The following is a 27,169-nucleotide window of genomic DNA, read 5'->3' on the forward strand; positions in this document are numbered from 1 at the left end:
CCGGTGGTCCATAACCCGTCAGAGGAGAGATCCTCACTTGGGCTATGTGTAAGTGTACCGAGCTCAGAACATTTTAAGCAAGTCTCGGACCTATGGGAGTTACGGAGTCCCATTCCCATTTGACAGGCGAACTTGGCTTGGCGAACAAAATAGAATTCGATGGGAAGCTATCAATATTAATGGGGCTTATTTAAGAAAAAAGTAGAACTGGCTGAGTCAGCAAAGAGGATGCATCTGGATGTGCTAGGAGTAAGTAATATTCGGGTAAGGGGTGATAACGAAGAATATATAGGAGATTATAAAGTGTACTTGACGGGTGTTAGAAAGGCAAGGGCAGAGTATGGGGTACGGCTGTTTATCAGGAATACCATTGCATGCAACATAGTTTCTGTTAGGCACGTAATTGAGCGAATGATGTGGGTAGTTTTGGCAGTTAGAGGAATTAGGACGAGAATTGTCTCAGTGCATTCACCATGTGAAGGTGCAGATGAGGATGAAGTTGACAAGTTTTATGAAGCATTGAGTAACATCGTGGTCAGGGTCAACAGCAAGGACAGAATAGTGCTAATGGGAGATTTCAATGCGAGAGATGGAAATAGAACTGAAGGATATGAAAAGGGTAATTGGTAAATGTGGGGAAGATATGGAAGCTAATAGGAATGGGAAGCGTTTGCTGGACTTTTGTGCTAGTATGGGTTTAGCTGTTACGAATACATTCTTCAAGCGTAAGGCTATTCACAGCTACACGTGGGAGGCTAGGGGTGCCAGATCCATAAGAGACTATATCTTAACCAGACTTCGAATTCAAGAAATCTGTTAGGAATGTACGAGTTTTCCGGGGATTTTTCGATGATACAGACCACTATCTGATATGTAGTGAATTAAGTATCTCTAGGCCTAGGGTAGAGAAAGTGAAATCTGTCTGCAAACGAATAAGGGTAGAAAATCTCCAGGACGAGGAGATTAGACAGAAGTACATGGATATGATTAGTGAGAAGTTTCGAACAGTAGACAGTAAGCAGGTTCAGGATATAGAAAGAGAATGGGCGGCATACAGGGATGCTGTAATAGAAACAGCAAGGGAATGCCTAAGAACAACTGTGTGAAAAGATGGGAAAAGGCGAACATCTTGGTGGAATGATGAAGTGAGAGCAGCTTGTAAACGTAAAAAGAAGGCTTATCAGAAATGGCACCAAACAAGGGCCGAGGCAGACAGGGATCTGTACGTAGATGAGAGAAACAGAGCGAAACAAATAGTTGTTGAATCCAAAAATAAGTCGTCGGAAGATTTTGGTAAAAACCTGGAAAGACTAGTAAAAAAGAATCTTAAGAAGGGAGGCAAAAAGGAAATGAACAGTGGTTTGAGTAATTCAGGTGAACTCAATAGATCCTAGGGAATCACTGAAGAGGTGGAGGGAATATTTTGAGCAGCTTCTCAACGTAAAAGGAAATCTTCCTGGTGGTGTTGCGAACAGCCAAGCTCATGGGGAGGAGGAAAATGGCGTTGGTGAAATTACGCTTGAGGAAGTGGAAAGGAGGGTAAATAAACTCCATTGTCATAAAGCAGCAGGAATAGATGAAATTAGACCTGAAATGGTGGAGTATAGTGGGAAGACAGGGATGAAATGGCTTCACAGAATAATAGATTAGCATGGAGTGTTGGTAAAGTACCTTCAGATTGGACAAAAGCAAGGGAACAGGAAGGATTGCAACAACTATCGAGGTATCTCATTGATCAATGTACCAGGCAGGGTATTCACTGGCATCTTGGAAGGGAGGGTGCGATCAGTCTTTGAGAGGAAGTTGGATGAAAAGCAGTGTGGTTTCAGACCACAGAGGGGCTGTCAGGATCAGATTTTCAGTATGCGCCAGATAATTGAAAAATACTACGAGAGGAATAGGCAGTTGTGTTTATGTTTCGTAGATCTAGAGAAAACATATGATAGAGTACCGAGGGAAAAGATGTTCGCCATACTGGGGGACTATGGAATTAAAGGTAGATTATTAAAATCAATCAAAGGCATTTATGTTGACAATTGGGCTTCAGTGAGAATTGACGTAAAAAGAGCTCTTGGTTCAGGGTACTTACAGTACAGGGGTTAGACTAGGTTGTAATCTTTCACCTTTGCTGTTCGTAGTTTACATGGATCATCTGCTGAAAGGTATAAAATGGCAAGGAGGGATTCAATTAGGTGGAAATGTAGTAAGCAGATTGTCCCGAAAGCCTGCAGTCTAATATCTTGGAACTAGAAAATAGGTGCAATGAGTTGGTATGAAAATTAGCCTTTCGAAGACTAAATTGATGTCAGTAGGTAAGAAATTCAACAGAACTGAATGTCAGATTGGTGATACAAAGCTTGAACAGGTAGATAGTTTCAAGTATTTAGGTTGTGTGTTCTCCCGGGATGGTAATATAGTAAGTAAGATTGAATCAAGGTGTAGCAAAGCTAACGCAGTGAGTTGTGATCAACAGTATTCAGTAAGAAGGAAGTCAGCTCCCAGACGAAACTATCTTTACATCGGTCTGTTTTCAGACCAACTTTGTTTTACGGGAGCGAAAGCTGGGTGGACTTAGGATATCTTATAAGTTAGAAGTAACAGGCATGAAAGTAGCGAGAATGATTGCTGGTACAAACCGGTGGGAACAATGGCAGGAGGGTGCTCGGCATGAGGAGATATAGGCTAAGTTAGGAATGAACTCGATGGATGAAGCTGTACACATAAACCGGCTTCGGTGGTGCGGTCATGTGAGGCGGATGGAGGAGGATAGGTTACCTAGGAGAATAATGGACTCTGTTAAGGAGGGTAAGAGAAGTAGATGGAGACCAATACGACGATGGTTAGACTCAGTTTCTAACGATTTAAAGATAAGAGGTGTAGAACTAAATGAGGCCACAACACTAGTTGCTAATAGACGATTGTGGCGACGTTTAGTAAATTCACAGAGGCATGCAGACTGAACGCTGAAAGGCATAACAGTCTTTAATGACAATGTATGTATGTATGTATGTATTGAACCCGAGTGACTTAGGCCCATTGTCAGTCATGATTTGATTGGTAAAATAATATATGGTACATTTATTGGAATACAGAATTGTAGTTGAAAATATTTCGTTTATGTAATGTCGAAATCAGAGCGAAGGAAGGACGACAGACTGGAGCCTGACGGATTAGCTCAACACGACAACTTTTAGCTACTTCACAGCAGGGAATCTCATTAGTTGGCGAACAAGGAAATACAGAGCCCACAAACAAGTCTTAGTCAGAAAGAGAAGGGGGAGAATCATACAAAGGAAACTCACAACATGAGTAATACCTTGGGATATTTTTGGCAGGACGGAAATTCCGTGACCTCGTGGAAAATTACAGCGGCTGCGTGTACGTTCGCTGGCCTAAGTTCGAGCAGGTGGAGAGTTAAATCACGTGACCGCTTGCCGGCCAATCGTAAAAATTTAATGGAAGGCTCAGGGATACCATCTTAAGGAATGATGGATGAGATATTTTCGTAACTACAAAAGTATTCAGTAATAAATTATTGTGAGTACACGGATGGATGTAATGAATTTATTAGATGTCACGCATGGAAAAATAATCAATAATTATTGGCAAATTAAATAAATTGAAGGCTGGATTTCTTGGAAACCAGACAGCTTGAATGTCATTGGCTGAAAGAAGACCACGTTGTAAGGGACGCTTACGAAGGCGCGAAATGTGAGGAGCTAAATCCACCCGTATCTCCTAAATCTGTGATCACCAGGAGTTCATATTTAATCCAGCAGATATGCTAGCGGAGTGGATTAATTTGATGTAAATTTTAACTTCCAATTCGGAGTGCAAGTACCGATATTAAAATTCCACCCCCTCCCTCAGGGGTATGACGTCAACGAATCCGCGGGAAAAAGGCTTCATCCATATATACGGGGCAAGGGATCCTCGCCAACACACTTGAAGTGAATCTCGGGGGCTGAATTGACGGTCGCAGCACACTTGAACTGAATCTCGGGAGCTGAACTGTTGGTCGCAGCTATCTTCGAATTCTACGGGCGTACAGTCATTTAATGGCGCGAGCATCCGCCAGTGTTTGTAAAATGTGATCGCGCTTAAGCAACATGAACTAGAAATAGTTAACGTAGGACAGTGTTTGTCATTTATAAATATCAGTGATGTAAAGTAATTGCACTGCAAGGGAGTAGTATAAATTATATCAAATAAGTACGTACATAATAGACTGTGTGACGAACAGTACTTTAAGGAAGTAGTAGCCTGTACTTTGCTATATCGAACCGATGTCATGAACATGTCAAGAGTGCCGTACGAAACAAGCGTATCGCGACGGGCGTAAAAGTTGACACCTCGTCGTACGTGTCCAGGTCCATTGTGCGGTAGTTGGACGAAGATTAAATAGTGTAAATATTAAATTCTTGGGTCTAGGATAGTAATTTGTTGTATCAAAGTTCAAGTATTCAGTGTTAGCGTTGTAAATGGTGAAGGTTTGTGGAAATTAAGATACGAGTGTAAAATGGTAATGTGCCAGGAAATCTTTTGTGGAACTACGCCATCAAGAATGGAGGAGTAAAACGCAGAGAGGGGCCGGAGGAGCCTCTCATCTGCAAAGCTGTAATGGAATACCGATAACTAAGATGAGTACTAAATTGTAAATAATATTTGGGAAATGTTATCGTGATGGGAAAAATGGGAATAATTTGATTATACTTGGTTACCTTCTGTAACAAGATGGGTCGCTTAACGACCCCATCCTAAATTTGTAGCACGGACAGTAGTAAATAATAATAATGTAAATAATCGGGTCTTTTATGTATTCAGTTTGTTGGAGATGTAAATTTGTATATATAGTGTAGTACGTTAAGTCACGCATGCATTCATATTTCTTTGTAGTCAATAATTTTCTTTACATCTGATCTGGTTATTATAGTTAAATAAGACCCGATATGTGTTTTCTGTTTTACCATTTTAACGAGCTATGTAATGACATGGAAGGAAAATCCAGCTTCGCCATACCAGTTGTGTTCTGTTGTAATTAATATGGTCATATTTCATAGTGAAGTTGTTAAATTTGTGAGATGCGATTAATATAATATTCAAAGTAAATCATATCTGGAGTGTTTAGTGCCAGAATAAATCGAGTTTGTGAAAGGGGTTATGCGTTAAACATATTAAGAGGGAACTACCGTGTAACAGGCGAAAATTATTATTTTTAATTAATAATAATAATAAATAAATAATATAACTACTTTTTTTGAAGAAGATATTTTTTTATATAATTTGGATATAATAATAATTCATGTGATATTGGAATATTTAGCGAGCAGTGCGTAATAATAAATTTATGTGATCAGGTGTTGAGTTTATTGGGAATCATTTAATGACGGGAGGTCGTTTTTAATTCGGAATTAAAGTGCGTGGTAATTTAATTTGATCAATTAATAATATTGAAATGTAGATCGGTGCTAATAATCCGTACATGTTATCAACGTGTGGTTTAAATTACGGTCCAATAATTTTTTACGTATAAATGTCGTGTCTTAAAGTTGCGATTCATTAGGCGGAACACGTAGGACTAATATTACGAGACCATGATTGTCAAATTTTGGTAAATATAATTTCAAGATGTTACGATTATTTGTGGAGAATGAACTAAAGCGTAGATCAAAATGAGATAGAAAATGTTAAAGAATTTGCAGTCAGATAATAAAAGGTCGTACGATGTCAAAAGTGGAATAAATAAGTCAGTTGATAATTCTGTGAGGAATAAATAAATGAATCAAGGAATATTGAGATAGAGAGGAAAATAAATTCCGTACGAGAGACACTTAGGATATTGATATGAGTGTAAAACGTACGGGCAGTGTCACAGAGAAAGACTGAGTTACATAGCGGGTAGAATTCGAACCCGTGACAGCATGTATGAAATAAATAGACTGCACAGCTATTCGTTGAGAGACAACGGATCTAAGGATAATGAGAGTTCAGATCCCACATAAATGATCGTATATTGTAATCATTGTAATGACGAGCGAGGACAATCATGATGTCGTGATAATAATAATAATAAATATTGCAGATAAAGGATTGGACCGCCTTAATTAATTGAGCGTTGATAAATATGTTAAACGGGAATCTAAATGATAATATGCAACCGATAATAATAATAATAATAATAATGTAAGGACGATGTTAAATCATCGCGGTCAGATTAATAATAATAATTGTCATAATAATAACAGTAATGATGTCGTTGGTTGATCAGTGAAATATTTGTAATTGCGACCGATATCTGCATATATTTTGGCGGAAGTGACCGGTTCATTAATAATAATAATCTCTTAAGTGACGTGAATAATAATAACCTCTTAAGTGACGTGAAATATAATAATAATATCTTGAGTCACCTATTCATTAATAATAATAATACTCACAAGAGGGATATAATAATAATAACGGTAATAACCATTTGTGTTTGCATCCCGCATAATAATGACGATATTAATCAAACGTGACAGTGCCAGGAACCGTTAAATAATAATAATAATAATAATAATAATAATAATAATAATAATAATAATAATAATAATAATAATAATAATAATAATTTCGAGGATGATAATTTCATGAATATTGTGACGACGGTGGAGTTAATTATTTGTTGACAACATCCCTCTATTCGTATGTTTGAATAATGAGAATGATAATATTAGAGTCATTTGGTACCTCGTTTTTGTACGGTTTCCGCATGGGACGATGTTACAGTAATACTTGGCGTGTTTGTTTACTTCGCTCGCGATGCGAGGGGGGCCATTGCCACGGTATTTCCCAACCGCTTCTCGTTATCTCATCTGTGGCAGTAGTCTGCTGATGCTACTTTGTAACATTTCAAATCACATGTAAATAAAATATAAATGCTGATTCAGTGGTATGGCATCAGCTGGATATCGTAAGATAGGAACTGTCCGTGGAATCCAGTTTTCGCATTTCACGAGAAACATTACCCAGTCCGAGCACCGGTCTCGGAAAAATGTATATAGCCGGAGTACGTCATCTTAGTTAAATCGGGAAGCCGACCGTAACATGGGTTATGCTCGGGCTCCCGATAGAAGGAAGCTATATCTTTGAACAACGGTTCGATTCAAATGGAATCGATCCGTAAATTATACCTCCAAAATGTCATTTTATTTCAGAAGCAACCCAGCAAGATATTGATACCACTTGCGGTATGGCAAGTGATTTGTGTATGTAACATGTGTGGAAATTTAAATGTCGTTGCCAAATGTATCAAAGTTTCATACGTCAGATGGCGTAATAAACCGCTCCTTCTGGCAATTATTTCAAAGGAAACCACTCTCATAATCTTTTTATTGTAGTTAGATGATGCCCTTTTTAAAGTTAACAGTCACTTCCTAGTCCTATCATGGAGTCCTTAAATTCAAGTTACAATCGAGCCTTCCCCATTTTAATTTTAAATTGCTCCGTTCATCCCCGTGTTCTATTATGCCGTTATATTTATATTTGATGACTTAAATAATGAACCGACACCCCTGAGATAAATGCTAGTCTGGGACTCGGGAGGTGGACGGGTGCAGTATGTATGTATGTATGTATGTATGTATGTATGTATGTATGTATGTATGTATGTATGTATGTGAAAAGTGTTCTCCAGTTTAACAACGACCAATATCGCTGTAAAATAACAAAGCTAGCTTTTGCACCTACATGAAGTTCACTAACGTCGTCTATGGTATTTCGCCGAGGCGGTGCACGGTAAAGGGACAGGAAGGGAAGGGGGGGGGGAGGCATCGAGGCAAGGTAGTGTACTTCTCACCAACGGTGACGGGGACATCTGCTAGGCTGATACGTATCACACCAGAGTGCAGAGATGAGGAAGTAACATGCTCTTCACCTCGCTACATCACAATCTCAAGAACGAATTTGTTTCCGGGACTGTTATAAAATTCGGACAGTAGGTCAAACTGTTGCGACACAAAATTCAGCTGATTAAACAGTGCCACGCCCGATTTTTTATTACCCTGGACACCAATAGTGTTACAACAGAATCTCGTATTATGCCGTAAATATTTTGAAGCAGAATATCTTTCTATTCTGACCGAGAAGTTTTGAACCAGCCAATGTTCGTAATTTCCGTTTTCTCGTGTATTCCTTATTCGAAGGCTTTCAGTGAAAATCAGGGGAAATGTTGATTAGGTATGCCTTCTTGACCATGAAGTTCGTAAATTCGACATTTAAGCGATAACAGTATCGTGTTCAGTGAAATACAAGAATAGCTGAATGTGGTATGTGGTATGATTAGTCGCTGTAACCTGAGCTGAAATCTACACTGGCGGTTTGCAGTGGTGGCGCGATTAAAACTCAAAACTGTGATGTTATTAGTTTTACTAGTTCTGCTAGAGGTACGCAAGGTTGGACTGGTTTATGTTGCTTCTGTTTCCGGACGATGGGGTATAATGGAAGACCATACCATGTAATGTTCACGTGCCGTGTGATTATGTGACCCTAACTTCAGTCGTGTGTCACGGGCTGCGGCATACTGCAGGCGCATTCAGGCTCGATACATAGCTTCTGACCGCAGGACCATATTATACTAGGCCTATAGCATATGGTTCTGGGTAGGAAGTGCGAACTTCCAAGCCCCAGGGATGTGATTTTGGAAATACAGGCAAGATAAAGAAGTAGTACGAATGAACAATAAGGTTAGCTTCCGTATCGTTGTTTAGTTTTTCATTAGATGAATAAGAGGTGAGTTATACATTTGAGATTTCCAGCACGCTGTGAACTAGCGTAGATGTACAGTATGTAAGTTGGAAACTCACTTCCCACTGAATCCAGTGTGGAAAACTTGGTGACAGCGGGCAAAACTGGTATAAGTACGGAGTGCGGTACAGGGATTTAAAAAAAGTAGTTGGAAATGTTTTACTGGAAACTGCTCAAGGCTTTCTTTTCGTTACCCTTTCACGAAAAATTAGGCATTGTTGAAAATGATCGACCAAGACTTAACTCTTTGTTTGAAAACAAAAACTAATTTATCCAACGTTTCAACGAGCGCATCCATGACTCTACAGCGTGGCTGTGTGGCTATAAACAAATAAACAGAATGTACTATTGGCCCTGTCTTTCATGTTCCCAAAGAAAGGAACGTATGCAACATGCATGGGCACGGCAATTTGAATAACATTTACAAAGATAAAATGCACTAATCTAAGCTTCAGCTATTTTGAAAAAAAAAAAAAAAGCCAACTGAGTTTTGTTAACGTGCTCAGCATAACATATCTAAGGAAAAGCATAACGAAACTACTGAACTGAACAGGGAAGTTTTGCGTTATTTAGTAACTACTGCGTGCTTTCTAGGCTCTAAGGAACACGATTTTAGGGGTCATAAGGAAACTAGTGTATCTCTGAAGTAGGATATTTTTTTTTGCTAGTGGCTTTACGTCGCACCGACACAGATAGGTCTTATGGCGACGATGGAAAAGGAAATGCCTAGGAATGGGAAGGAAGCGGCCGTGGCCTTAATTAAGGTACAGCCCCAGCATTTGACTGGTATGAAAATAGGAAACCACGGAAAACCATCTTCAGGGCTGCCGACAGTAGGATTCGAACCCACTATCTCCCGGATGCAAGCTTACAGCAAAAGTGGGATATCTGTGTTCAGATTTTCACCATCTTGTCACGTTACGACAGTCAACTTCGAACCTACTTGGAAACTTCACTAGTTTCTCGTGGTGCTTTCCCCGACACTCAGAATGATGTAATATTCTCTCTTTGAGTTATTGACTATGAGAGGCTCGTTTTGTTGTCTTAATATTTTACCTTACTTCTCCGCGAATAATCGGAGATTGGATCTAGCTTACAAGAAGTCACGTAAGCAATATTTTACGCAAATGCTTTCATAATCATTCAGTAATTGTTAAAGAGCTAAAAAAACTTGTGTTAGTTTAACGATAATCGCAAATGAATTCAATGATATGTTTTAGGTGACAGCTTCCTCTAATCAGAAAAACCACGCTACGCCTCTAGTGGCCATATTACAAGGCTGCCCTTTAAAACGGCCAATAGTGTCCTGACACAGTTAAAATTAAGCGAATGAAAATATAGCTTCTTTTTAAACAGTACTATACAATAGTTATTTTGCAGTTACGTACCTTTAATCTCCACTGTAGTATTCATCTCCGAGTAAAACACAAGCATATCGTGTTATTCAGCCTCCCTTTCCAATGTAGTTTTATGCAACCCGCAAAATTACGGTAATTCCGTAAGGAAAATATCTGCCCTGCCTGTATGCTTAGACAACACAACCGGATATATTGATATCTACCGAATCACCATGAAAGGAAGCAGAATATTATTATACTCGTATTAAACACTGAAAGGCATGCGTGCGCCATCTAGATCATATGAATCTGACACGCTCGCGAAACACTAAATTGATAATGTGACTGCAGTAAACCTAACGCATGCTATAAGCTACACAGTGTGCTGTACGGAACCGGTAGTTGGTAAAGGCGCGGCGGAGAGGGCTTACGTGTGAGGTGGGAGTTTCGAGTTCCGGGCGAAGACTCCATATTTTTTAAATATTTGTTTAATACGTACCGCACGTAATGTAAGTCCAATGCCCGCTTTCATGCAAAATGTATGTGAATGAATGTGTTTATGGCACTAAGACGGGCCGATTAGGTAGCAGGCCGGACATACACGGACCGAGAATAATAGAAACACAACTGCCCTGACAATGTTTTATCGCAGCAAATGCTCGATGTGATGACCGTTTTGGTTTATGCTAATTCGGTTCCGGTGTCTAATAGATAGTCTTGCGCGCTGAAGCATTCCAGGTGTAATTGCTCGGCAGGCGTCCGTGATGAGTTGCCGGAGCTGGTGGAGGTTTTCTGGCGGTTGAGTGTAAACGACGTTCTTCAAATACTCCCATAAGAAGTCTAACGGCGTTAAATCCGGTGATCTGGCGGGCCAAGAAAAAGGGCACCCTCGACCTATTCATTTAACTGGCAGTTCCTCGTTCAGATGGTTATGAACGGGCGAAGTCGAATGTGGCCGAGCTCCATCCTGTTGCAACCACATCGTCAAACGATCGTGCAAGGGCACAATCTCCAGCAGCAGTAGGTATTCCTGACGCACAAAGTGCAGGTAGCATGCGCCCGTTCAATGGCCTTCAAATAAATAAGGTTCAATCAGACGATCCCGTAAGATTCCACACCAAACATTCTCTCCCCATCGAACTTGATGGGCCGCCTGTCGCACCCAGTGAAGATTATCCGGACACCAATGTGGCGATTGACTTTTTCATTATTGTGGAAGCATGATTCGTCCGAGAACAAGATGTGCGATACGAATGCTGCATTATTTTCCAGGCTACCTAATGGCCACAGAACTCCATTCGAACTTCGAAATCCCGCCCGTGGAGCTCTTGGTGTAGCTGAAGATGGTATGGGGGAAATTTATGTTCATGTCGTATTCGTCAGACGAATGGCTGGCTGGTGTTCACCTATTGTGTAATCGCTCTTGTACCGATATGTGGATTAAGAGCTGACTACAGAACGGCGTCTGTTTCATCCGATGTAACGGGCCTATCGCGGACTCGTGGCTGCTTGGAAATCACGCCTGTTGTTCTTAGGCGTCTTTCAACACGGCGGAATGTCGTAGCAGCCGGGTGTAACCTGTCGGGATACCGTTCCTGGTACAGATGTAGTGCCTCGCACGCGTTTCGTCTTGCATTCCCATAAATGAGGAGCATGTCAACGTATTCCTCTGTGGAAAACATGCCGAATGACAGCAGAGATTACATTCAGACCCTAACCAGCGGAGTATGCGCAGGGCATAAGATGAATAACAGCATCGTTTTACTGTTTGAATGTGGCAAACGTGGGCCTGTGTTTACGTATTCAAACATCATACCGATGCAGAATTCGAACCGTCGATAGCACATTCCGTCGATAGCTAGGCTAATGCCTAATCATATCCGCTACGCTGCACTGCTGGGAACACGCTGGTAGTACGACGAGAGTAAGAGTACATACGACATTCGGTCCGGTATTTAGGACATTAATTACTGCACTGTTACCAAGTTTTATGCATTGATTCCCCTCTTCGTTACACCAAGCACGACACATTAACATAGTTACATGATCAAAGGACACCACTACATGATTTCAGAGTCATGTTTTGCGAGCGGACGATAAAATCTGTCGGTAGTGTTCAGAACCGTGTGCAAAATGTGTTCACAGGACATTAGTACCATACAGTACGCCTGCAGGGGAATAGCCACCTTACAACCATGTCGAACGTTAGCTGGGTTGCATCACCACACTTACTAATTACTGTTCATTTACAAGTCTCTCTTCTGTACACACATCAGGCAGTCCCGGCCGGATGGAATTTCCTGAGAGGTCTATAATTTCATTCACAAGCTCCCCTTACTTCCACTACTCCAAGTTCAGTCGCACCACACCGCAGCTCGTGAAGCCCGTTAAATTCGAACACAGTGCTACTGCCTACACCATACGCGGCAACTGTTCCTTGGTTCGAGTCCAGAGACAGTCCAGTAATTCACACCGTCACATGCAGCGAACAGCTAAATAGCAACAGCTCAACAGTATTCAACAGCAGAACACGGGCCCAATTACCCTTACATTCACTACAACTGCTTCAATCACTGACTCACTGTGGTCCTCAATACACAAAAGTAAACATACATACATACATACATACATACATACATACATACATACATACATACATACATACATACTGTACCATTACGTTACATTCGAGGCGATCGTACACACACGAAAGTACCGGACAAAATGGCGCGCGGCAGCTTCATGCAGCACAAACACATATGAAGTATCACCGAGGTGCAAATCAATCTCAGAAGGCGGAGAGTCATAAAAGACCTCGAAAAGAAGTTTCAAGATGGAACAACTATTGTTTTGAAAAATAACTGATATCAATTAATTCTTAATACCTTGAGAAAGAAGATCGTTTTTTTTTAAATCCACTTGGAAGCAAGAAGAGGTTGTTATTCAGTGGACAGGAAGAAAACGGGCGAAGTAAAAAATATAAGTATTTATGAAAGATTCAAACTTGTGTAACTAAAGACCAAGTCAAGTCGCGGAGAGAGTCAAATATCTACTAATTCAAAAATACTAGAGAATAAATATACGAACCCTTACAAGATTGAAGAGAAAGGGCGAATTCCTGTGCTATAAGCGACTGATTGTAGTCAAGAGTATTTAAATCAGCAGTCAACCTAAAGAAAAAGATATATTTAATAAAAATAAGCCGCGTTGGAGAAAATATAAATGCGCAGTTTCCAGATATAAAGAAAGCACTAAGATGTATTCATATATGTTAAAAGGCTTGAGATGAAGGAATCAGTTATGTATTCTGCCCATATAATATCGTTTTCTACTTTCATGGACACCTGTAACATGATAAGAGCCGCCTAAACTGACGGGGAGAAGATTGCCCATGCTACCGTAATGAGGACCAATATTGCCATGCCGAGAAACCAGCCGTGACGTATCCAGAGGTGGAATCCAGCTACATAGAGATGACATAGCACGCAAGCAGAAGCCAACAGCTACCAGAGACGAGACGAGATATGAGATAAGTTTCCGATATATATAAAATATTAGTAATATTGGTTGGAGTTAATTTATATCAATGAAATGAAATGTCGTATGGCTTTTAGTGCCGGGATATCCCAGGACGGGTTCGGCTCGCCAGGTGCAGGTCTTTCACTTTGACTCCCGTAGACGACCTGCGCGTCGTGATGAGGATGAAGTGATGATGTAGAAATTAACCAATTAAGGTTAAAATCCCCGACCCGACCGGGAATCGAACCCGCGACCCTCTGAACCGAAGGCCAGTACGCTGACCGTTCAGCCAACGAGTCGGACATTTATATCAGTGGAGTATTACCTATAAATGAATCATATGTGCCAAATTATGAATGTTAGAGGTAGGTCCTAAGAATTTAACCGCGCATGAGTGCCAATTTAAGTAACAGATATACTCAAACATAAAATGATAGGGTTATGTCAACATATGTGATGTGTGTATATCGATTTTGACGTCCCAATCTACACGGAAAGTTTAGTTAGCTATGAACTGGGAGATATTGAGAAGAATACATGAATTGAAAAGCAAAGTTGTTGTACAAGAAGCTAGATCGACAGATATGGCCGTAATGACTTAATTAATACGAATAAATGGATCATACTTGGAATATGCGTTTATTATGAAGAATATGTCGTTGAAGGAGTATCGGACCGTAACAAAGATGATATTTAAAGGAAGCAAAATGAGATTATATATTTTCAGAGGGATTAATAAGAAGAGATGGATGTGAAATATGTGGTAATAAAAGTATTGAGATGTAATGTTTGTTTCGTCGTGAGGTTATATGGAGGAAGTTGTTACGGATTCGTATGATAGGTGTTGGTAATGTATCATAAATTGATTGAAGGTTACAAGGATAGGTCATGTTGAGATGAACATAGGAGCAACAGTCCAGCTGATTTAATGTGGATTTGCGACTTAACGTAACAGATTATGTATAGTTATTGAGCTTCAGAAACTTATTGGCGTAGATGTAGGGACATTAAGAATTGTCGTCCTACAGAGAATATATACCTCCCAAGTAAACAGTAGATTAAGGAGTTAAATCACACTTAATTACTGGCACAGCGGTATATGACACGAGATTATTCATGGTTAATGATAGGACATATATAAATAATAGGCACAACTTCTCAGTTAATATTGATAAATTATTTTATGAAAAGCACTGATTGAATATATATATATATGATTTCCACTGCCGTAAACGACTTGATATAGCAATGTCTAGTTAATATTTCTAATTATGATGATATTTTAGAATGTGGTTATTAGCCACAATAAGGAAACTTGTTGAATATCTCGCATCTCGTAAGTTACATACGAAGGCTCAAATATGAAGAATCCTCCATATCCCAATAAAAATAAAGGAAATGACCTTGTATAAGAATAATCCCATGACCAATTATAAATTTTATTGAGCATTTTGGAATATTAAATGTTGTTCTTCATGTTATCGACATGATTAACTTTAGCTTTCCGTTGGTTGAGCTGAATCATAAATTTGGAAGGCAAATGATAGATTTAATTCATTCAATGAAGCGTTTATTGGCAAATATTGTATGTGTGAACAAGGAAGATCCCATTTCAGCTATGTTAACAACAAGAAACCAGTGTAGATGAGATGATTATCAAATATCCATTTTCTATTCTCTACAGATTTAATTTTATTCTCTTTTATCTAAAGTTAGCATGCTAATAAATTAGTGTAAGAATTATTTCTGAGTCTTCATTTTGAAATATAGCTTTAGATACGTAGCCTTAAGGTAATATTACCATTCATGATAGGAATTATTCATAGTATATGACGAATGATGAAGTCCACTGGCAGAGTTTGGGGATTGAATTATATCTCTGTGGACATGCATTTACTCTTCAGCGGAACCTGCGATATTATAATATTTTAGAGGTTAATATTTTACCCTGAGAAGCTACCGGGAATTTATGCGTATGCCTACTTGGACACGGGCATGGCTCAATACATACACACACACAGTAGTCTTCTGTCCCGTACGCGTCTCCAATGCAGATACGCACTGAACACTGCGACACTACCACCACCACCACCACCACCACCACCACCACCACCACCACAGCTCCTCGTTCAGATTTCTGTGGGACACTAGCAACAGCCAACACCTAACAGCTCTGTCGCCCTCAGCCCAACCAACGAACCCAAACACACTGAGTCTCACACTGATTCCACCATTGACCCCGAGTCCAACACTGAGTTTGAGTCTAGCACTAACTCTGACTTCACCACGGAGCCCAAAATAGACTGACTGTCCGCGGCTAGCCTCCCTTTTCATAGATCGGGTGATGTGAACAAGAATATTCACGGGGCGGCTAGAGGTGAAACATTCTCGTTGTATCTCCAAGAAACTCAAAGGTAAGCCAGCCGACGAGAACAATACACGGAAATGGCAGCCATGCCCCCAGGACAGCTGGGAACTTCCCATTAGTTCCTTTCAAGAAATACCGAAACGGATTATCACAGGGCTGCCGCGTAACATCACGAAGAAGTGAACTGCTTAACTGAAATTGGCAGCACGAGAAGAGTAGATATTCTAGCCATCGATAAACAGAGAGACCGTTCTGTAATATTGGACCCAACAGTACGTCTAGAATCAGGCGAACAACAGCTGCACGATGTGCACTCTGAGAAGCAAGATATGTACGTTCCAGTATCCAATTACATCTTTAAGAAATATGTAAACTCCGCCACCGTTTACGGGTTGTTAGTTCGTGCAAGTGGTACCATAGCACGGATGATAGCGGAGTTTGTGGAAGGACGTTTGTCCTCAAGGAAAGCTACCTAGCACGAGTGCCGAGACGGCTGGGCATGGGTCCGTGCTTATTTTAAAGAACCATTTATGTTCCAAAACATAAAAATCGTACAATACACTGCCTTATGGCAAACCCGTCGAGGGTCAGTTTCCTTATGTAGGGGGAACATCATCTGAGGGTACTAAAGTTCCTGTTTACATTTTCATGACTTTACAAAGGTGTAAAAGGTGAAAGTGAAAACCGTCAATACGGAATGATTCTAATATCTTGTAATGGAAATGCCGTCCAGGCAGGCAAGAAAAATATACCGCCAATCATAAAGTACTTTGTTTGAAAACTTAACATAAACACTCATCATCTTTTATCACGCGTTTCTCCTGCACTTGTGCTATTTGAGCTTTCTTCCTGCTGAACAGAAGCATCACAACTATACTATAGTATCTGAGAATGTTGACATGTAAGAATTTTGAACCATGTCAATATCTACACAGTTTTAAAAGTTCTCTATTGTCCTATTCACACTAATGTGTACAGGTTAGAGGAGAGGGAGCTTTCTGCGGAACAGCTGAGATTTCAACATGCTCGCTCGCTGCAGCGATTCCTTCACAGACGGTGGCGCTGGTCCTACATCTAGTGGATTATTTACTAACTCTATGGTCTGAGTGACACACACGCAAATAGGCCAGCCGTTCTGCAAGGCGTGCAGTTCATACAGAACGTTATGGGCGACACTTAGCCACCTTTCGGAGGAAGCTATAGTTAAGCGTGCTCTCCAGATGTTCTGTCGTTCACAGATCTAAACTGGGTTGCCAGATAACCAGTATCTGTATGGGAATCAATCTCTGGCTCGATATCAACACTCAGTACGAAGGATGGGATCGCTAATCGCTGTATATTATATCCTTCATTCTGGTGGTTCTGCAGATCGTATTGTGGAGCCGCGCTTGGTATATATGTATGTAAGCTCGAGTATCACGTAAAAACTGTGCATATACTGTACACTGGCGAAAAATAGCCACATGCAACATCCACAAGGTCATTTTATTCGCAAGCAATGTGACAGATAGTTCATCATGGCCGGGGTATATGATGACAAATTCAGACCAAATGAAACACACGTCACAGTCAAGGGTTCCCAAAAAGTAGCATCAATACACAGTATACCCCCCTCTGACAGCAATGCAGGCATGTATTCGCATCTTGCACCTTTTGATGCAATTCGGCAATGGTTCTTGCAGGCTCTGGAGAACGCGTAAGTTCCCGCTTCATAATGTCTCATACGTGTTCAACTGGCGAGAGATCCGGTGATCTTGCTAGCCAGAGCAGTTGTACAGTACGTAGAGCACGTTGCGTCCCAGCAGCGCTATGTGGACTCTCATCGTCCTGCTGAAAACACACATCACCTTCCTGTCGAAGAAATAGCAGTAGCACGGGGTCAACAACCTGTTCAATGTAGCGGGCACTGGTTACATTAATCTGCAGAAACACCTACTGTGACCGCGAGTTGTAGCTGATGGCACCCACACCATGAAGTCTGGGGTGGGATCTGGGTGTCGTCGGCGAATGCACTCTGGAACAGGCCGCTCACCAGGTCTACGCCGTACACGTGCGTGCGTCCATCACTCGTATACAGACAGAACCTACTCTCATCACTGAAGACAACAGAACACCATTCCCCTCTCCAGTCGACTCTTTCACGACACCAGAGTAGCCGTGCTTGGCGATGTCGTGGTGTCAGTGGTAGCCTGGCCAGAGCACACACGTGATCGTAATCCTGTTTCAAGCAGACGGTTCCCAATGGTCCTTGGTGACACAGCAAGTGCAACATGTGACCGGATTTCATTCCTGGATGAAGTTTGGTCGGCCACCGCTGCTCGAACAATTCGTCGGTCTTGTGCGTCTATACTACGCGGACGTCCGGAGCCTGAGCCTGGTCTACGGGTGTTGGAATGTTCCATAGACCACTGCTGAAAGCAGCGACACACCAACATGTACAACAATCCGTTGATACGTCCATCCAGCTTCCCGCAGGTCCACAATGTGACCCCGTTCAAATGGCTGCAGTTGTTCAACAGGAGCACGTACTCGTCGGTGGGGCATGGTTGTACCCTAGAATGAATGTTGCAAACACTATTCACCTCTAACCTCACAGTTACTGCCTGCAGAGTCTAAACAGTGCGCGCACGAACGGGCCTCCTGAGCGCAATCTGATCGCCGATGTCCGTGACAAATGAATCACTAAAACAACAATCCTTCCATATGCACATACCCAGGTGCCACTGAACACAGTCCTTGAGGATGTTGCATTTTTTTCCCTGGACAGTGACAGTGTACAGTAGTTTACAACTGCCATACCTTAGATCTTGGGTTAACTTGCATACTTGTATTCAAAGGAGGAAGAGTAGCTAAATAGGGGCTGAAATTGTCTCTTGTTGGTATTTTGAAAGCGATCAGCTTTATTTTGAGATGTTTCTAACAAAACTTACATTAAATTTAATTTTGAACATTTTACATTCTGAGTGTCAACCCTGAAAGGGCACACACACTCTATCGCCAAGTCTATCAACAGCGATTTTCGCCAACATGGAAACATTAACCTGGGATAACAGTGGCTGCAGCCGTGCATAACCACGTGCATAACTGCCCCTTTTGATCAGATGAGAAGAAACACGTGAATGAATGGGTACTCGAATGTAATGTAAAGTCATATCCCGAGGTGGTGCAATTCTTTTCAGGTGCACCCACAATAGCGGTGAGCTGTCACAAACCCTACCAATCCTCTTAACAATGTTACATTTCTGGCAGTACCGTAAATCGAACCCGGGCTTCCAACAACGGTAGCTAATAGGGCGAACACTCGAAGAATGAGGGCAAAGAATCAAAGTACGGTGTTTGGCGTAAAAGCGGGGAGACTCCCTCAGACCCGGAGGCTCTCATGTCGCCGAGCCGAAAGAAAACAAAATGTTATGGCGTATAGTGTCCAAAGGACCCAAAAATTATCAACAATAACAAACCAGTGACTCAATGTTGTTGGCTGAGGTACTCTCTGTCTCTTCCGCTGCCACTCATATTCACTAGAAGACATTATTTCTCCCGCTGTGGATGGGCGCAGTACAATAACACCCACGATATCCCCTGAACCCCTGCTCGTGAAAGAGACACAACCACACAGGCAAAGGGAGGGAATCAAACCCCTAACCCCACCTCACTTCAACACTTCACTTGTAACACAGTGCTTCAATTGTCTCAAATTAAACCATTATGCAGCGTCCTGCTCAGAAGCCACCCGCTACAACAGATGTGGAGGTGCCAGCCGCCACACTGATTGTAAGGTGCCACGGGACCAGACGAAGTGTGCCCACTTCCAAGGTAATCATGCCGCTTCGTTTCCTGGCTGCCCGTACATTAAACGGGCAATTAAAGCAGCACACTACAGCACGAAACACTACACAACCAACAACACATACCCACCTCCACTCCTCCTAGTTCAAACCCAGGCACCTACCACACTCACCAACCTATCACACCTAACACCATAAACCCTCAAGTCACAAGCCAAGACCCCAATAGCTTTATCCTACTACTACTACTACTACTACTACTACTACTACTACTACTACTACTACTACTACTACTACTACTACTACTACTACTACTACCTATAATATCGACCCAAATCAGACGAAGCCCACCCTACCTCCTCATATCACAACAACCACAGCCTTATCAGACCGCCCCCCCCCCCCCTGCCACCAAGAACCCCTCAATAACCCTCAAGCTACCACGTCCCAAGATCACAACAGTTCTCACTTCTCTAACATTTGCATTAAACTCACCTTAAACTAACCGAAGCACTGGAAGCTAGCTACAACCGAGGCGGTGCTATGCTAAATGCGATGTATATGTAAGCTGCATTATTCCAAAAGAGCAAGATACACGTGCTTCGCTACGGTATTATAATGAAATTTATAACTGAATGTTTAACATTTTATATATAATCCGCCGAAATTCGCGATCTAACTCGTTTTCTGGGAGAATCCGCTAAAATTCCTAATCTGACTCGTTTTCTGAGAGATTACGGCAAAGTTCTCCCATTTTTTAAATCTTTCTTTCCAGCAATCGATTTTGTACTTCCAGGGCTAGGACCAGGTATTCCGCCCGGTCAATTGGGTCCCTAAATCTTTGCCATCTTTTCCTATAAGCATTTTTAATACCGATCAAATCCTTAAGGAGATCCGGCGTGGTGTCGTCTTGGGTGCCTTGGCGGTACTGAACCCGCGGCCGGACTGCAATCGTAGTCATTACCCGGCCATGACCCGTTTCCAGCGCGGTCCGCACATTTTGACGATGGTCCAGAACATTATTATTATTATTATTATTATTATTATTATTATTATTATTATTATTATTATTGATGGTCTGGAACCCACAGCAAGATGCAAGACCGCTACTTGGCGGTAAATTACGTCTGCTGCCAATGTCATTGCTGACAATGTGACCAGCTCTATCGTCGCGCGTAGGCAAGTGCGCGAGATTTCTGGCGACACGAATGATATACTTCCGTGCATTATTGACCTTATTATAGAGGTGAACAATTGCACTATCAATGTCATTCCCACCGTTTATTTTAAATGTGTTTAAATTTTTATTTATATGCCAGGAGAATCTACTGTAATCTAACTTTATGTTCTCCAAAGGAAAAGATGGCTCTTGAAAACGAATCCAGGAAAGATTACAAATGATCAGTTTATGATCAGAATGAGTACATTATGAAGAGTAAAATCAATTGGTCTCAAATCCTATCCACCCCACCGCCGTTAAGTTTATTTACCCCCCCCCCCCCACAAAAAAAGAGTAGAAGGCGAGTATCCGTATGTTTAAAGGAGATTCCAATTACCAATGTTCACGGCTGTTACCTTCAGTTCTGGGATATAAGTATCCCCATAAAAGGAATTGACTTTTTTCACTTCTTTTCACACACCCCTAAGTAATTTTTCCGTTAAAAATACTTGTTTCTTTAATAGTAAAGGATCTTCTAAATACCAATTATCATGACTCTAACATCTTCAGTTTTTGAGATATGAGCCCTCATAATAGGAATTAAACTCCTTTTCACCCCCGCCCTCCAAGACGATTTCCACCAAAACGCTTTTTCTTTGTTTTTAAAGGAGATCCAAATACCAATTTTCACGTCTGTAACAACTTTAGTTTTTATTAGATGTAAGAATCCTCATACAATTAATTTAAATTTTCAATTCTTTCACCCCCCCCCCCCTTCATTAGATTTTCCGACAATACGTGTTCCTTTAATTTTAAAGCAGATTCCAAATACCAATTTTCACGTCTGCAAATGCTTTCGTTTCTGAGATAATAGTATCCTCCTGCAAATAATTCAACTAATTTTTCAATTTTCCTCCCCCCTTTAGGTGGATTTCCGAAAACAAAACTACGTATTCCTTTATTTTTAAAGGAGATCCCAAATACCAAATTTCACTTCTGTAACATCTTCAGCTTTTGAGATATCAGTATCCTAATTAAAATAATTCAACCCCATTTTCAGTCACCTTTACCCCTCCACCCAAGTGGTTTTTTTTTCAGAAAACAAAAAAATACATGTTTCTTTATTTTTAATAGAGATAAAAATACTATCTTTCACTTCGGTGACATGTTAAGTTTTTGAGATATACTGTACAAATGCTCATTTCAAAATTTCACCCACCTTTTAGTTCCCCTTAAGTGGAGTTTCCAAAAACAAATCACCTATGTCTCTTTACTTTTACAGGAGATCCCAAATACCAATTTTTACGTCTGTAATATTTTACGTTTCTGAGATGTACTGTAGATATAGTCTTTCTAAAAATTCACCCCAATTTGTAACTCCTGTTTAACCTCCATTCATTGGATTTTCCAAAAACAAAAAACACGTGTTTCTTTATTTTCAAAAGAGGTCCCAAATGCCAATTTTCAGGTCTGTAATATCTTCTGTTTCTGAGATATAAGTATCCTCATTTAAGGCATTCAACCCCTTTTTCACCCTTTTCACCCCCCTTTGAGATTTTCCGAAAACAAAAAATATGTGTTTCTTTATTTTTAAAAGGGATTCTAAACACCAATTTTTACATCTGTACCCTCTAAAAGTTTTGAGATATATATATATATATATATATATATATATACCCCCCTTTTCACCCACTTAGCGGCGGAATATCCAAAAATCCTCTCTTAGCGAGCATCTTCGTGTTAATATGTATATATATATATATACACACACACACTCATTTTAAACATTCATCCCACTTTCCCACCCCATTAATTTGATTTTCCAAAAACAAAAAAAAATACGTGTGTTTCTTTATTTTTAAGGGAGGTCCCAAATACCAATTTTCTGGTCTGTAATATCTTCAGTTTCTGAGATATAAGTATCCTCATTAAAGGAATTCAACCCATTTTTCCCCCTTTTTCATCCTTCCTATTGAGATTTTCCGAAAACAAAAAATGCGCGTTTCTTTATTTTTAAACGAGATTCTAAATACCAATTTTTACATCTGTAAACTTTCAGTTTTTTGAGATATAGATACACTCATTTTAAAAATGCACCACCCTTTTCACCCTCCCATTAATTGGATTTTCCAACTACAAAAAATACGTGTTTCTTCATTTTTAAAGGAGATCCGAAATATCAATTTTCAGGTCTGTAATATCTTCAGTTTCTGAGATATAAGTATCCTCATTAAAGGCATTCAACGCCTTCTTCACCCTTTTCACCCCTCCTGTTGGGATTTTCCGAAATCAAACAAAATAAGCGTTTCCTTACTTTTAAAGAAGATTCTAAATACCAATTTTTACATCTGTAAACTTCTAAGGTTTTGAGATATACTGTAGATACACTCAATTTAAAATCTCACCCCCCTTTTCACCCACTTAGCGGCGGAATATCCAAAAATCCTCTCTTAGCGAGCATCTTCGTGTTAATATGAACGTATCCCCAAAATTTCACTTCTTTATGTCCAGTAATTTTTGCTCCGCGATGATGAATCAGTCAGTCAGTCAGTCAGGACAAGTTATTTTATATATATAGGTTAACACCCGCAACGATTTCAATAAAAGAGTAAATTGCGAACAATCGGCGGCATAGACCCAGCTGCTATTCTGCAGCAACATTGGGCATGGTCAGTACCTGGATGGGCGACCATTTTGGTCTACCATATACCGCCGCACTAAAACGCAAACTGTGTCAGCCATGCTGTCTGAAGATATGAAGCTATCGATTTCTGCCATAAATTTATCTTAAATATTGCTATTTTCACTAAATAATTAGCAAATCGTTAAAACTAAATGCTCTCTATTAAATAACTATTACTCTCTTCCTCTAATAATCTATATATATAAAATAAGAGTTTTGTCTGTACATTGCTCAGAATTTGAAAAGAACGGTATTTCTGTATCGGTCATGTCCAGAGTAAGAAGAAAATGCATTTTTTACTACTTTTCCGTAATTTCTGTCTGTCTGTCTGTCTGTCTGTCTGTCTGTCTGTCTGTCTGCCTGTCTGTCTGTCTGTCTGTATGTACACGCATCACGAGAAAACGGCTGAAGAGAATTTAATGAAAATCGGAATGTAAAGTCGGGTGATGAACCGCTACAATCTAGGCTATCAATTATTTTAATCACGCTGAGTGAAATGGTAGTTTAGGGGAAGGCCTGAAATTTAATTCTCAAATATTTATGTTATTAGTGGTCGTGTCTTAATGCAAATCGCTAGAAAAAGATGGGAAATAAGTCGCTACAATATACACGCTATACACGCTGAGAAAAATGGTAGTTTAGGGGAAGGCCTAAAATTTAATTGTCAAATATTTATTTTATTAGTGGTCGTATCTTCACGAAAATTGGTATGCAAAGTCGGGGAATAGGTCGCTATATCTAGGCTATCAATAATGTTATTCACGCTGAGTGAAATGGTAGTTTAGGGGAAGGCCTTAAATTTAATTATCCAATATTTATATTAGCGGTCCTATCGATAAATACTATATAACTAAAGTTATATAGAATTCAATTTCCAGTCATTTGTCTTATACATTTTTACCGTACCGGCTCTGATAACATAGATATTAATGAATTTGTATTTTTGTTGCTAAGTCCATATCAACGCCGAGCCACGAGAAAATGGGTTAACAGAATTTAATGAAAACCGCTATATAGAGTCGGGGATAAGAAACTACAGTCTAGGCTGTAAATAATTTTATTTTCCCCGAGATGAAATGGTAGTTTAGGGGAAGGCGCCTAAAATTTAATTTTAAATACCGGTACCTATGTTATTGGTGCTATAGAAAAGTACGGTACTACATAACAAAAGTTATAGACAATACAATTTCCGATCATTTATGTTTCATTCAGTTTTACTGTACCGACTATGATAAGAGTGGTATTTCAGAAGGCCTACAATATCCAAAGCGCTTATTTATTTATTTATTTATTTATTTATTTATTTTTTTTGCTAGTTGCTTAACGTCGCACCGACACAGATAGGTCTTATGGCGACAATGGGACAGGGAAGGGCTAGGAGCGGAAAGGAAGCGGCCGTGGCCTTAATTAAGGTACAGCCCCAGCATTTGCCTGGTGTGAAAATGGGAAACCACGGAAAACCATTTTCAGGGCTGCCGACAGTGGGGTTCGAACCTACTATCTCCCGAATACTGGATACTGGCCTGTATTCGGGAGATAGTAGGTTCGAACCCCACTGTCGGCAGCCAAAGCGCTTAACACTGGTCAACAATTACTTTACATTGACCGTTGTTTGTTGTGATGTTCTTCGTTTCTTATGGTGCCGCTCAACTCCGATAGATGGGATTACTACTGCGTACCGAGTATAACAACCTGACTGAACATTGGCGGGAAATAGCTGGGGAGTTGGGAAACTTTCTTCTTTAGCATGCCATTCCTCTGGTTCATACATTTTCTGATACTGCAGGTACGTAACACACTGGTTCATCATAGCATTCACCAGTATTCAGTAATCGGGAGATAGTGGGTTCGAGCCCCACTGTCGGCAGCCCTGAAAATGGTTTTCCGTGGTTTGCCATTTTCACACCAGGCAAATGCCGGGACTGTACCTTAATTATTTCACGGCCGCTTCCTTCCACTTCCTAGGCCTTTCCTAAGCCATCGTTGCCATAAGACATATCTCTGTCGGTGCGACGTAAAGCAAATAGCAAAAAATAAAAAATAATAATAAATAAATAAATAGCATCATAGCATTCGAGCTATTCAATCCCTACTCTGAGGCACTGATTGGAATGAGTAATGTGCATATTTAATGGAATAATGACAGAGGAGTGTTCATGGTAGTCTGCGACCTGGTTGTTCCAGCTCTGGAACTTTGGACTGTTAGATCGGCACCGTAGTACTGTTGTTGAAAGTGAGAAAGTGTGCGGTTTTTTATTTGATCGAGTATTTTATATGATAACATTGCTTTCAATCGCTACATTCCTACTGACGTTTTTGTAATGACCTATGTTGAATTCAGTTAGGAAAACCACCAAGTCAGTCTTTCTAAGAATCCCGTAGCGAAGCACGGGTACATCAGCTAGTTATTACTATATGTATACTATCTCAATGACTAATATCCACTAATTTATAAAATTGAATTCATGTTTCCTTCACTAAAACACCCACAAATCTAACTTAAACAATAACTAAATCCAAATAGACTGGGCGAGGAGCGATTCAATTCGCACCGGTACCAGTAATGAATCAAAACTCCCCGCCCCCCGCAGCGGGTGAAAGGCCTAAATTAATATGGACCTGTTGTAAAAGGCGACTAAAAGGAGCCCCAGGGGCTCTGAACTTGGGACCGTGGATTATAACCACGGGGCCCTTAGCTGAGTCCTAGCATTGCTTCCACTTGTGCCAGGCTCCTCACTTTTATCTATCCTATCCGACCTCCCTTGATCAACTCTTGTTATTTTCCGACTCCGGCAGTATTACGTACGGTGGCCTACGGACTCTTTCATTTTCACGCCCTTCGTGACCCTTGTCTTTCTTTGCCCGATATCTTCATTTTTTGAAGTGCCGGATCCCTTCCATTTTTTCACTATCATTTGCAGTGGCGGCGATAAGGACCCCGCAGGGCGAGGCGGGGGGTGGGGGATGACTTGTAAGGGTCCCATGACTGTTTCTTAATTCGGTAGCTGAAGAGTGATTTTACATATTGATAAAGGTACAACTCACACCACAGTATTATTTGTATTACAGAGGGTTTTTAGGCCGTCGTATTACAGAGCTTCTTTCGTCAATAGAAGCACGACAGTTATTTCTGAAATAATGTTGACTTCCCAATCTTTTCCAATAATAACCATCCCTTGCGGCCACTCACAACAATCAACACGGTTTTTGAAGTAATCAGCCAGTTCTGAGAACCCAGAAGTCAGCGAAGATGCGATAACAAAGACATCCTCCTTATCTAAACTTTCAAGTACTGAAGTCTCGAGCCTGTTTATAACTCTCAGCAGTCAGTGTAGCTAAGTAGGCCTACGATTGACGGTTGAGTTGTAAATAGTAGTAAATTATTTGGTCCTAGGATCGAGATTATTTCTTAATACTGTAACGGTGAGCGTGTTTTGGTTACTATAATTGGAATATGCATTTCATATATAAGTGTGTTCGTACCATGTAAGTGTATTATTTTAATTCCTTAGGATTTGAAAACTAAATTGTGTA

The 27,169-nt window shown here is 40.5% G+C and overlaps 1 protein-coding gene across 1 annotated transcript in view; it reads right to left on the bottom strand.

Moving 5' to 3' along the window:
• Positions 1 to 27,169, bottom strand: part of LOC136886224 (uncharacterized) — a 905,658-nt gene that overhangs the window by 370,317 nt on the left and 508,172 nt on the right. The gene's annotated exons all lie outside the window — the stretch shown is intronic.

Source organism: Anabrus simplex, chromosome 1 (assembly GCF_040414725.1).
Source record: "Anabrus simplex isolate iqAnaSimp1 chromosome 1, ASM4041472v1, whole genome shotgun sequence".
Classification (NCBI taxonomy): domain Eukaryota; kingdom Metazoa; phylum Arthropoda; class Insecta; order Orthoptera; family Tettigoniidae; genus Anabrus; species Anabrus simplex.